An 11,867-nucleotide genomic window follows, 5' to 3' on the forward strand; every position below is an offset into this window, starting at 1 on the left:
TTATATTTATGAGGAATTTTCTGGTTTAATATGAATGAGATGTTGTGGTCATCTATGATGGCTGTTAATGAGTGGAAATGACTCATGTGGGTGTGAATTGGTGATAATAGCAACCAATTTTGGGTTTGGAAGAAATTCTGGAAAATTAGGGTTCTTGAAGCTACATTCTGTCCGAAATTTTAGGTCATAGATAGAGGCCGAATTGGCCTTAGCTCAAAACATGAAAGTTGTAGGGAATGACATTTTAGAGGTGCCTACAAAATTTCAGGTCAATTGGAGTAGTGTCGAATGAGATAAGCCGAATTTACTGTTGCTGTTCTGGGTTCATCAGGATGTAAGAACTGCGTCTGAAATGGGTTGTTTTGACTGGAATTGTTTTGGATTTGGGTGTTCAGGTCTTCTGATGAAATGTAACTTGATGTCCTAGGTACTATATGCCTTTGGAATTTCTACATTTGGACCTGTTTAGACTGAGTTGTACTGATTACAGCATAGTGTAATTTGTAAACCTGCAATTACGGTTCTGGTTTGGTATTTGGCATATATGACTTAGTTGTGCTGGGATTTGGACTGAGTAACCTTCTACATTGTTGTAGCCCTGGTTCTTAGCTTCGAAACGGTGGATTTTGCACCTTCATCCGACCATCGTAGTGCTTTTGGTGCCATTACCGCAAAAGGACGACAAAACTGTTTTCTGGTTTTGAGCAATTGTGGTTAATTGCTATGTGATTGGGTTTGATTGTAGGATGGTAAGGATGAATTTATGGGGAAATGCTGTCCGATTTTTAATAGCGTTGGTTACCTTAAGTTTCCAGTGAAAGGCTTGGACTTGAATGATGGAATTGGCTATATTGAACAAGGATTATGAGCCGTGGAGGTGAGTGACCCTAAACTATTTCCAAAGTACTTGTGAAATGTTTCTTGCATTAATTATTCGATTGCATATCATGCGTGCTTGCATGTGAATTCATGACATGATTTGGCTTCAATGAGTTTTGGGAAAGTCTTGTGCTGGACACCAACGTATCCACCTTGTTATGGTTCATGTTCATGGTTATCTGGAGCACCGATGTTGCTCCCACTTTCGTGAGTTCGTGAGTTAATGTTAAATGAAATATTTGAGCGTTGGGTGTTCAAGTGCTATGATTTCACCGGCTCATGAGAGCACTAAACGGACATTTGATCTCTGAATCATGACATCATCGAAATCATCGAAATGCAACATTGTGAAATATATTTGCTTAATGATTTTGCTGGTTACTCGCTGAGCTTCTAGCTCACCCCAAAACTATTTTATTCCCCTCCACAGGGCTCAAGGCGAAGGCAGGACTTGTTGTGCTTATTCACGTGAATGGATGGCCTATATTTGTACAATTTGGATTTGGAATCATTTTATGTATAGTTGGGAATTGTTTCCGCTGCATTTGTGACATGTAATTATTGGAGACTTGGATGTATATTTGTGGACCATTTGATGTATATTTGAGATTTATTCTTGTAATTCATTTGAGGACTTTAGTGAACGACTGAGTCCCGGCGAGAGTCGGGCAGGCGGCCCGCCGAACCCTCTGGTTCGCCTTAGGGGAAGGTGGGGTCGTCACACTATTGCTATTTCCTGCTATGCTCCCTACGCAAAACCCTAAACCCAAAGTCCAGCAAGAAAACTACCAAAAATTAATTAGCAGTAACTGTATACCAGTAAATCCAGCACAAAGCTTCGAAAAAAATTTTAAAAAATTGTAGACAAACGTAAAAATAAAAATGCACAATATATTCTAAGAATTATAGCCAAAAAACACAGATACATACAAGAGATTGAAATTTGTGAGATTAAAAGTAAATAAATAAATACAAGGCGAGAAGAGAGATAAAGTAAACCTCGCCGGATAAAGAGGTAGAGAAGTATATCCTCGCCGTTGGCTGCCGCCGGAAGATGCTGCGTTGCGGTTCAGCTAAGAGAACTGTCTCTTCACCTAGGGGCGACGAGAGAGGGAAAGTTAATAGGGTGGCCTCGTACAAGTGAGATCCGCTATATCAAGATCCGGACCTATATTTACGATTTGACCTGCCCATGTTTCCTAATCCTAATCTTTTCCTAATTTCTTATTGCCCGGGCCCTTGGGCCTTGGACTTTTACTTGGTTGTAGACCATTACTAGGAGGAGAACACCGCGCTTTTCAAGCTTGCACAGAAACGTCCAATTATTCAAATTGAGCTATTAAATATAAAAAACTACATAAAGGTGCACCAAAATCTTTGTAGTTATTTTTTGTAATTTTATTAAGCATGAAGAGAAAACACAATTTCAGCCTAGTTGCTGACGAGTTATTTTTTGTTTTGAGACTAATTGGACAGCAATGACAATGTCATTAGTTTGAAAATAATATATCACCGCATAATGCTGCCTTACATTTTCTATGTACACCAAAAATGTCTTGCTCATGAACAAATTCAACAGGAATTTATGAACAACACGAAAATATGTTGGGGGAAAAATCTATATAATTGTAAAATATAGTAATGGTTGCAGAATAGCAAGAGACATAGGACTCAAAGCAATAAAGATTGGAGAATTGTATATGCTTTCTTGTCTATGATAAGATAAACAAACCATTATCTCATACTCAAAATCTTCTCAACACATATGCCATTTAATTTTTGTGCCAGCAACTCTTAGCATCACAAAAAATAAACATAAAATCTTATAGACTAAAAAAGGAGAGGGAAGAGCACCCCAAAAATAAAAACTAAGTAAGATTAATTAAATAACAAAAATTTTATTGAGATTCAGCATTAGAGACTCAAATTATACATAATCTAAGCACAATAATAGTAGTAAGGTCCACAACCGCAATAGCATGGTAGTTCCATTTTTATTATTATTTTCAATCGAACCAAAATATGATAACTCAAGCCAATCCCCTTGGTACAAATCAACAAAAATTTAATGAAAGAGCCAGACTCTTGGCAAAAGGACAAAAAGACAAGCAAGATTTATGCAAAGACATGAGCAAAACAACATCAATTATACCCATTTTTTTTGTGACAAAACGGTGTCTTAGAGTTCAAACTATTGTTTTATCAAATGGAACAAAAAAGTAAGTTCACTACATTGACAAAATATACATCCAGTCTAACATGAAAACTTCATGAAGGAATGTCATTGAAGTTGGCAAAATCAAACTGCATCCCCAGTGGCACTGGTAAGCTTAAGAATCATCGCCATCACAAAGATAAGCTTAAAAAATAGCTTCATTACCAGTGGCACTGGTAACTGACCAGGTTGGCATTACCAACCGAAATAATTTAAAGAAAAGGCAAACTACAAATTGCCTAAGAAAACTAACTAATTTATTTTCCTTGTCAATATTGAGTTCATAAAACAAAAGAAAAGTAAATCTTACAACCCATCAATAAGATTGACAAATAACCAAATCTAAAAAACAAAAACAAGGCTAATATCTCTAGACAAAAGGAATGAGCAAAATTACAAGTTGAACAGCAAATGTACAATGAATAATATGGCCAAGTTGAATTCTGCAAAGAAGAAATTGAATTTTAGTTCCTGGTTGTGTATGATTCCCAAAAGAAAAACTCTAAACAGTAAAAATGGAATAAGTAAAGCAAGACAGTAAAAGAAAATAAATTTGGATCTAAAGGAAATAGGATCCCATCACAAATTTTCATCTTCACTTTTCCAAAGACTAATAACAGGGTAAAGAGGGCTGAAAGTTACAGTAACTGCAGGGAGAGAAATCTGTTCACACAAAAAAAAAGAAATCTGTCCACACAAAAAAAAGGGCATTAAAACATACCGTCAAGGCTTAATGAAGAAAAGCACTCTTTTTTATTTTTTTTCCTTCATCTAACAAAGACTTAGAATAAACAACACTTATTAGAAAAAAAGGAAGAAAAAATCTTGGATCTGCACTAAACAAATTAACATTTTTCTGTTCAAAAAAAGCCCCTAAATAATATTCACCTTGAGAAAACAAATTCCATAATCCTTTTCTCCGATGGTGCAAATATTAATATCTCAGCCTGTAACAAACATATGTAATTTAGTAGAAAATAAAGACAGTTATAATTCTTATGTTACACCATGAAATCTAACATAGCCTATGTGAGATCACAAAAGGAAGTAAAACAATAGGATTGAAGCACTAAACACCTGAATGTTTTTTCAAAGTTTTACATCCAGATCACACTCAATGTAATTAGTCATATCTATAGAAGGAAATTGACCATGAGAAAGTACCTTAAAGTAAATGCCTTTAACAATTACTAAGTCATTCAAGCCAAGTGTGTTTCTCATTTAGGTTTTAACTTCCTAAGAATGTCCAACATGACATTACCATGTGCTTTGAATGAAAGTCTTATGTACTTTATTCAGTAATGGACAAAGTCAAAAGGAACATGTGGGGGTTCCAGTGGGTCCAAATAAAGAAATTGTGGTAATCAGGTATGAGCACCTTGATTACTAACTCAAATTATTACCCAGACAGTATTTTGAATATCCTATGTTTTTTTTCGACAAATCTATTACTGAAAAATGTTCATCTTTTATTTCAGATAAACCCTGATAAATTCACCTTCTTCATACAAAAGCAATAGCAAGACAAAAAGAAAAAATTCAAAGGATTTGAGAGCTGAGAGATAGAAATCAAAAGAACAACGTTATTATTAGCCAAAAAAGAAAAAAAAAAGCTTCAAATGTATATATCCTTAGAGAACAAAAAAGAATGAAAGTAGGTGTTGTCATCTTTCTTCGTGCAAGGACAATAACATAAAAATGCAAAATCAGATGAACAAAAAATCGGTGACACAACAATACTTTCCTGAGATGCAAAAGATTTAACGAACAAAGGTCTTATTAATTGGAAAAAAAAAACCATGGGTCATTAAATCTAATAAACATAATCCACCAGTTGAAGAATGAGGGATAAATTACAAAAGGGACCAAAACTCTCAACTTTGGGCTAAATCTACCTCAATAGTACCTCAAAAATAAGCCAAATATTCAAAAAAAGAAAGCACAAAACAAACTTATTAACTTGACATTGAAATGTACCAAAACACAATTAAGTACAAGAGAAAGCAACAGACTTTTCTAATTTATACAAAAAGATCAGCAACGAGATTTGTGCTGATGGCAATTCTAAAGGACATGAAAATCGGGATTGTCATCAAATACCCTCTCCTGCAACAAAAATTGGAAAAAAACTGTTTTATCATTTAAAATCAAAACATTTGAAGATGAGGGCATAAAAAATACTCAAAATAAGACTCACCTGAATAAAATTTTTACAAGCTCCAAAAACCTACCGCCATTCTTTAATAATCAACAGAAACTTAATCATTTTTTCATAATCAACAGTAACTTAATCGACAGAGATATCTACTAATTATTAGTATACAAGCACATCTATTTGACTAAGATATTTTTCTAAATAAAGTGTAACAGATTACCTGTCCAAAGCTGAACTATGCTAAAAGTCCAAAGCTTAGACTCACTGGCACTAAACGAGCCATTACCCCTATAAAATTCACCCCGAAAAGTGAACAACAATAAATAGGAGGAAAAATAAGTTGTTCATATGCAAAATCGAAACAAATGAGAAAAAAAAAGGTTATAAAATGTTACACAAAAATAATCACCAAGTTTTTAGCCAAAAATATTGTGCTAAAATTTGAACAGACTATGAATCCAAAACAACCAAAAAATACACCAAGCAATTTTCCCATACATAATAGAAATCACACAAGTTTGTATAGGTGTCATAGAAGGCCAGAAAAAAGGACAAATAAGTAACATGAGAACTATTAAAAATGCGTGCAAAAAATAAAAAATGATAGTGAAAACCCGAGATCTGGAAGAATGAAACTCAAAGAAGCAAAATGACATACAATTTTTCTTGGTAATGATCTTCTTTTGACAGCCTCTGTCTCCTAAGAAAGCATGGACAGAAAATCAGGCATAGTACATGTGAAATTTTAGATGGTAAATAAGAGAAAACGTTGAGGAAAAAAATCAAGAAATATTGAAAGGAAATAAATCTAAGAGGCAATAAAGAACCTGAAGTCTGGAGTTAGATTCTTCAAACTTGTTTTTGGATTCAATTCTTTCAACCGTACTCTTTGTTCGGGAGAGCGAGAAGGGATCTGCGAGAGAGGCAGACGGCGGCCCTCTGGGATTTGGAGGAGAAGATGTTGCGATAGGGATTCTGGTCACTGCTACGTGGGTCTAGTAATTGGGATAGGTAGATAAGGAGGTGAAATCTCATTTTTGTCCTCAGTTCAATTCACCAACTCAATAAATTGCAGGAGGACTACCATCAATTGGTGAATGAGAATGCGCCATATCAGCTATTGAATCTCAATTGAAACTTCTTGCATTCCCGCATAGACTAGGTACTAGGAGGGGATCGCGGTGTGAAATTAATAGGTAGCATGCCCAGCGTAAAGCCCATTGTAATAGTTTTTTTTAAAACAAAATAGATAATTCATAATTAGGAGTAATGACTAAAATAAGTTATTAAACTATATTGGCCGAATATGTTGAGTCAAGGCCAAGTATATTAATAAACAATACAGTTAAAAAAAAACTTCTATAAATTATTACAAGTTGTATGCATAATTGGATACTAAGGGGCCGCTTGGTTAGCGGGTATGGGAATCACAAAATGGAATAAATCCCTTATCACTTGCTTGGGTTATACCTATTGGAATGTAATTTTTGGAATCATTCCCAAAATATTGGACTTCTCCCATTCCTGACCAAGTTGGGAGGTTTTGTGAAACCCCACGTTTGATTCCAAAGCTAATTTTTTTTTTATTTCATCTCACTCATTGCTTCACCATCTCTCTTCTTTTTTCATCACATTTTCCTATTTGCTTCCTTCCCCATATCAGACCGGCCTTTCCCTTTCCTCTATCCCACTTATTCCAATCTTCTAATTTCTCTCCTACCGGTGTAGCAGGCCTCTTTTTTTCCAATCTTCCATAGCTGACGACGGCTCTGTGCTGCAAATGTGAGAGTAATTTTTGTTGGCCAAAGAATCTCATCTTGATTGGTTGCTGACGGCTCTGTGCTGCAAAAACCCACAGCTGACGACGGCTCTGTGCTCTGTGCTGCAAATCTGAGTCTTTTTTGGGGGTTGTATGGCTGCAATGGAGGAGTGTGAGATCCCGAAATTTATTGGGTTTTTCATGATCTTGTTTTAGAATTGAAGGTATTATGTTTACTTGTTACTTGTTTCTTAACGACTTGTTCTGATGAATTGTAGCCTTTTGAATCTAGTTTCCAACACCATAAATCATTCTCAATTTGAACTTGTATTGAGTGAGTGGTGGTCTGAGTTCGAAAGTGCAGCAAAGCTGCAAAAGTGGAAATCTTTCTTTTCTTGCTAGCCAAATGATTAGGTTAGTTTTGGGATGTATTGTTTTGAAAATTTTGATGTCAAACACCCATCCAGTGCTCATCAAATGTTTATAGACCCTTCGTTTCAAAGATGGAGTGGATTGGGGTTGGTTTTAGTGGACAAAACTTTTGGAAAAGAAGGAGAACTAAGGTTGGCACTTACTTTAAAAATTTTCCCAAACTTTGGTCATTTCATTAAATGATTTTCCATGGGATTTGTTACGTGAAATTGGATAGAGAAGTAGTTCTCATATGGAAGTTTAAGTGTACCAAATTTGGTGTAATTTCAATGCCATTTCGATATCCAAATGATGCCCCAAAGATTGCTTGGCAAATCTGGAACTTCACTGTTCTAGTGGTGAAATTTAACCAACTTTAGACTGTGACATCTTCTTACTAAAAACTCCAAATTTAGTTCCATTTATTGTGTTTGAAACCTTGTTTGGAACTCTTATTGTGTTACGAATTTCAAAGGCTAGTTCACTTTTTGTGAATTTTGCCTAATTTCCAAAGATTGCCGAAAAACAAGACTGAATCTGCCTCGCTTGCTCAGATCAGCCACTTTGGGCTGAAAAAACGAATGCCTTCAGTTTAGAATCTTGGAAAAATGTCTTCTAGAAAATTTTAGTACTTTGAACCTAATTTCCAACGGTGTAAATTTTTCCATTTTTGGACGTGTCAAACTCAAGATTCGATTTTCCAAAGATCATCATGCAAAGCTGAAATTTCCCAATTTCTTATGAAATGAGTTTTTAAGAACTCGTTACTCTTTCTTTTACACTCAATTTCATGGATGTACTTGGATGTACTATTTTAAATAACTTGGATGTACCCTATATTAGTGTTGGATCAACCTTTATAGAAATGAAAACTAGAATAAGAAATTAGTAGGAATATAACATGAGAATATAGAAGTGAGGGGTAATTGTTAGAATAACTCTTGACCAACCTTGACCAAGACTAGAGTTATGTCTATCCAGTTGAAGTTTCATGCAGCTTTATTCCTCATTCTTTTTCTCTTGCTTTGGTCGGTTCTAGAGAGAGGGGAGGTGAGAGATATTTCTTCTTCATTTTTCCAGCCAAGAGAGTAGGAAAAGTCAAGGAAAGCTGCAGGAATTTTTTTCCCTTGTCCTACTCCAATTTCCCAATCGTGAGAGATATACTTCTCCATTGCCTCCATTTTTGACCAAGTCCAAGTAGCATGCAAGTTGACTAAGCCAAATTTACCTCCTCTTGTTTCTTTTCTTCAGCTCAACCACCGAGAGAAAGAAAAACAATGACAAACAAGACTGGTCACTTGTTTTGTCTCACTTTAGCCGAGAGAGAGTAGAGAGAGTTGAGAGGAAAAATTTGTGCCATGCTTCAACCTTCCAGCCGAGAGGAACTTGAGAGAAGAATAAAGAAATTTCTCTTGTTTTGCTTCCACTTCAGCCAAGAGGAACCAGAGAGAGAACACTTAAAGGAAGCTTGTGTCTTACTTCCATTTCCAGCTTGCTTGATCGGGTAGAAGGACCAAAACAGGGGAGTTAACTTCTAGCTTGTGTCAAAGGTAACATGACTTGGAATTTCAATTTCTTTCACATACCTTAGAGGGCTTTTGATGTATGTTTGGTTGAGGTTGGATTGAGGTAGAAACAGGTTGTAGAGACTTGCTTTATTGCTGGAAATTTTCCAGCTTGGATTGAACTAGGAATAACCATTTGTTTTCTAGATTTTGGCTCTTGTTTTGCTGCAAGTTACTAGGGAATCCTTGAATCCCTTTTGATAGATGAAGCTTGGTGTAAATATAGCATCCACGTGAGCTAGTGGTTGCTAAAATGAAATTTCCAGATTTGACCGAGGGAGAAACATGAGCTCAATTTACAGCTTTTCTTGTGAAATTTTGAGGAGTTTCCACTAGGAAGTTTTGCTATAAATGTTATATTTCTTGTTTCGTATGATATATAGCATGTTGTCTTTGATCTTGGTAGAAAATTGCTGGCTTAGATGTGAGATTGGCAGCAATAAAGTTGAAGTAACTCTTGTGAAAGCTTGAAATTGTCCGAAGTGGGAGAGAGGAAGAGTTGAGCTTCACCTTTGGTTTTTGTTGAAATTTGATGCTTAAATTATGTTAAAGTTGCTGATATGAATGTCATACTTAAGTGTATGAGTGGTTTGAATAAAATTTTTGTGGTTTTAAAAGAGAAAAGGAGTTTTTCACAAGTGAAAAATGAGTTTCCTGATTTTCGGCTTTCACTGACCAGTCTCAGTAAAATGCTTATATCTTGATGTCGAAAAATCCGATTGAGGTGCCGTCAGTGGCATCGGAAACTAGACTCATGGGCCTTCGTTCTGTAAAAATTTCATATTTTTCCTCCTGGTGTACTGCTGTCCGTGATTCCTCAAAGTAGGCTGTCCTGCTTGAATGTCCTGTTTTTACAGGAAAATGAATTTGTAACTTAGATGATGAATCTGCCCTGTTTTTGCACTGCATGGTTGTCCATGGTAAAGGCCGAACCAGGTCCTGCTCAGAACATGAATTGTAGATACTTGAGTTAAATATATGCCTGCAAAATTTCAGCCCAATCGAAGCAACGTAGCCTGTGAAAAGACTGAAATACCCCTGCTGCCCTGTTTCTATCCGAACATGCTAATCAGCTTCTGTACTTGGTTGTTTTGACCAGGAATACTACTGATTTGGTTGTCGATGTCTTTTTAAGACTTATAGCCTTGTATCTTAGCTTTCAAATGGCTTTGGAATCCTTGAATTGGAGTTGTATATGCTAAGATATGACTGAATGAATCAGGACTGCCACAGTAAACTTCGAATTGGAAAATCTGAGGTTGTTTTGGTAAATTTGACCTAGAAACATTGTAAACTAGACTGAGTAGCCTTCATCAAAGTTGTAGCCCTCTTTCTTAGCTTCGTAACGGTATAAATTACACCCCAATCCGATAATCGTAGTGCCGGTTGTGTCCAATACGCTAAATGACATCAAATCTGTTTTTGGGTTTTAGTGTTTAACTTTCATTTCCGGACTTTCCCTAACTTACTTTGGTACTTATACGTTCTAATGGAGTCTTATTTTTGGTAGTATGTGGATATGGTTTATGACTCGTAAACGAGTCTCATTGTGCTTGTTTGAATGTTTTAGGGCGTGACGGTGGTCCGAAACGCTCGTCGGGTGGACAAGTGTGAAAATTCTCTTTGCTTACTTGGTGAGTGTACTACTCACATGATTGATACTTCTTGGCTTTGTTGTACTTGAGATACATGATTGGAATGTTTGTGTTTACTGATGATACTGGTTGAGACGAGGGTGTACTTTACCACTCTCGCACTCTATGGTTTAATTGACTGTTCACTGTATCACTTGAATTGACTTGATTATACTTGAACTGTGTCGTTTGAACGTGTCTCCAATGACTTATACTGTTATCACTGAGCTCAACCCCATTGGTGGTCAATTGAATCGAGCCAGCAAGGGCTTGATCGAGGAAATTGATAAACCATGGGGACTGTTATAAGGAATCATTGAGTATGAGACTCTTGGTTCCGGTATACTCGAGTATTACCATTTATTGAACTGTTTGGAGTTCGGGCCCGGTAGGGGTATGTGAGGTGGAAGGAAATGGGAGTAAAATGGGGTCTACGGTATTGGTTACTTTTAAACATTGACGGAGCGTCAATGAGGTGAGATCAAGTATGCCAAAAGTGGAAAAGGGCTCTTGAGAGCCGACCGTATCCTTTTACAAATCTTCTTGGAATGTGATGTTTGTTGTGCTTACTTGTTGAACTTATTTGAATAGTGTATCACTGTGATTTTGTACCCCTTGAATGCCTGAGTGATAGTACCTCTTTGGGCGAAAGCTCACTCCATTAAATTTTGTTTTCCTTACAGAGAACAACTTTTGAAGACTGTGATATTTTGATGTACGAGTTGAGCTAGTTTTAATACATATTCTGTGTAAAGCTCCTCGATGCTTGGAAACTCTGAATGTACTTGGATCCAAATATTTTCCTTTTATTTGTAAATTACAAACGTATATGTATAAAACTATTTACCCTGTTCATGTATCCTATTTGGTTTGGAAATGTTTTCCCGAGTTATATGGCTATATCTGTATTCGATTGGCTTCTAGTTGGATGGTGACGTGGCAACCACTATTCATTATGGTTTCGATTTTCGTTTTGCCATTTGGCGACTTTGAATCATTTGAGCGCGCTATTACCTTTCTGAACGTTTTCGATTTCATTTAACTGCTCGTTAGTCCTAGCAAGAGTTGGGCAGGCAGTCCGCTAACCCCTTTGGTACGCCTTAGGGGAAGGTAGGGCTGTCACAAGGAGGAGTTAAAGTGGTGGAGTATGGCTGCAAATCTTTTTGATGGAGTATGGCTGCAATCTGATGACGACTCTCATCTTTTTTGGGGGTTGAATGGCTGCAAATCTGAGTCTTTCTTTCTTTCT

The 11,867-nt window shown here is 36.4% G+C and overlaps 2 long non-coding RNA genes across 3 annotated transcripts; one reads left to right on the plus strand and one right to left on the minus strand.

The window, feature by feature from the left end:
* Nucleotides 1–3,329: 3,329 nt before the first annotated feature.
* On the minus strand, nt 3,330–6,410 carry LOC140011197 (uncharacterized). 2 transcript variants are annotated; one of them, XR_011818465.1, is made up of 4 exons: nt 6,077–6,410; nt 5,908–5,949; nt 3,983–4,041; nt 3,330–3,537 (listed from the first exon to the last, which is right to left on the minus strand). It is a non-coding gene; the product is annotated as an uncharacterized lncRNA (long non-coding RNA). The 2 variants fall into 2 exon arrangements; XR_011818466.1 differs by lacking the exons at nt 3,330–3,537; nt 3,983–4,041 and adding an exon at nt 5,207–5,537 and having other exon boundaries at nt 6,077–6,409.
* A 1,925-nt stretch (nt 6,411–8,335) lies between these two features.
* On the plus strand, nt 8,336–11,510 carry LOC113701505 (uncharacterized). Its single transcript, XR_011818417.1, has 3 exons — nt 8,336–8,969; nt 10,555–10,618; nt 11,302–11,510. It is a non-coding gene; the product is annotated as an uncharacterized lncRNA (long non-coding RNA).
* The last annotated feature ends 357 nt before the right edge of the window (nt 11,511–11,867 follow it).

Source organism: Coffea arabica, chromosome 7e (genome assembly GCF_036785885.1).
Source record: "Coffea arabica cultivar ET-39 chromosome 7e, Coffea Arabica ET-39 HiFi, whole genome shotgun sequence".
NCBI classification, from domain to species: domain Eukaryota; kingdom Viridiplantae; phylum Streptophyta; class Magnoliopsida; order Gentianales; family Rubiaceae; genus Coffea; species Coffea arabica.